The following is a 2,138-nucleotide window of genomic DNA, read 5'->3' on the forward strand; positions in this document are numbered from 1 at the left end:
TTTTCGTGTATAAGGTTGAAATGACAATAAAACACACTTGTTGAGTTGATCGCCTCACTGTCTGTCTGTAAAGGGTAGGCGTGGCTTGGGAGTAGACACTAAAGCAGCGAAGAAAGTGCATTCTGGGATTTGGTGTCTTTCATCCACATGAGCCAAAAACACATTTTCTGGCTTTTCTCGGCCTAGAAGCAACCAATTTCTAAGAGAATTTCACATTTCTACTACATAAGTGACCCAATTTAAATATATATTCATCTTTCCAATGGTGAAATATTCCTTTAAAGCTGCATTCTCTCTAACCCAGACACAATTTTTAGCCCATAAGTTCTGACTTCAAGTCACGACTCACGACTTGGTAGCGTTCCAGGCAAAGTCACGACAAACCCTTCTAATTAGCATTAGCGAACCTAACGTTGACATTAGCTAGCACTAGCTGATACTAGCGATTTCTAGTCGCGACATATTTTGGGCTTCATTTAATGAACATAACCTGTAGTAGTACACAATTGTATGTTTATTGTTTTGATTACAATGTGTGGCATTACTTTATGTTGCATATTTATGTCTATTTATTTCTATTTCTCACCGTTAATCACCGGCGTCTGTACAGCATCAACAGAGGTCGCCATTGTTGTTTATGTGTGTGTGACGTCAAAAACTGTAACTGGGAGTAGAAGGATCTGGTACGAGTTCACGGTGAGTAAGTTAGCCCCTTAACGCCGACTGTCGCTAATTTGCATCAAACCCCTCCCATTCCGACTGCAGGCAAGATAGCGTGTGTATTCCCCCCAATGCCGGTTTGTTTACATGCGATACATACCTCGGAACCTTTTGCATGCACTGGTTTCTCGTGGGACCGGTCGGAGTGGGAGATACATCCGGTTCACGGAAGCAAAATTAAACCTACACCTACCCCTACCCCTAACCCTGCCCCTACACCTAAACCTAACCCTACCCCTAACCCTACCCCTAAACCTAACCCTACCCCTGCCCCTACCCCTAACCCTAAAGAAACTACTGTCAATGTTAGGGAGTAGGAGAGTGTTTTCTTTCTTGCTGTTGTCAAGATCCATGTATTTGTCAATTACAGTTTAGAAGTTATAACAACTTTGTGACATGAATGAAATCTACTATGTGTTTTATTAATTTTACCATTTTGTAAAGAATTTTACCATAATGCCTGTTGTCGCTAATTTGCATCATACCTAAATTTATATCTATTCCATATGCTATAGACAAATTAACAATCTCAACTTAATTTAGCATCAGCTTGGAGCCAGAAACACACATAATATTTTGTTTATATAATTGTAAATAAATTCAGGCGTCAAGGGGTTAGGGGTTTGACTGCTGTTCCAGGGCACTTTCACGTTTAGAAGGTTGTGAATACACGGGTTACGGGTTGTCTCGAACGCAGCATAACTTCCAGCAGGGGGCGACTCCACTGGCTCCAAAAAGAAGTCTGTTTCTATAGAAGTCTGTGAGAAAATGAGACTACTTCTCTCTTGATTTATTACCTCAGTAAACATTTTCATAATGACCTTATGGTCTCAATCATTAGTTTGGAGTCTTCTTCAGTACAGCATGATGTTCATTCAGTAAATTATTGTCCCATTTATTTTAAAACGGACGATAAAGCAGGGGATGCTTTAGGACCTGTCAATCAAGACAGAGGCTTAGCAATGCTAACCATTTATGACATTTATGTCACCTAAAAATGTCTTGTTCAGCGTTCTGTAGCACCTTGTCAACCAAGCTAGCTAGTTACCCCTAGCATTAACTAGTAACTTAAGGGAAATTTTTCAGCGTTTACCCATCAGGAAATCTTCGCTGGGTGACTCTGGGTTGAAAATATTTAACTTTCCCTCTTTAGTGTTTAGCTTAGCGCCTTGAAACCTTAAACAGCATTGGCTTAGCCGCGACATCTTCCCCAGCTCCATCCTCTCGTCAAAAATCATCACGTCCGGTTTCACTATTTTTACAGTCTATGGATAAGAACAGAGTAAAAGACGATAGAAACCTTTTGATGCTGCAGTGTGTTTACTGATAGTCTAGATCTACAATTTACAACTTCTGGGATTGCTCGGATGCTAAAGAAAATTCAGCCAGATGCATGTCTTTTCGCCAATGTCCGTCCC

The sequence above is a fragment of the Perca fluviatilis genome, chromosome 12 (assembly GCF_010015445.1).
Source record: "Perca fluviatilis chromosome 12, GENO_Pfluv_1.0, whole genome shotgun sequence".
NCBI lineage: Eukaryota > Metazoa > Chordata > Actinopteri > Perciformes > Percidae > Perca > Perca fluviatilis.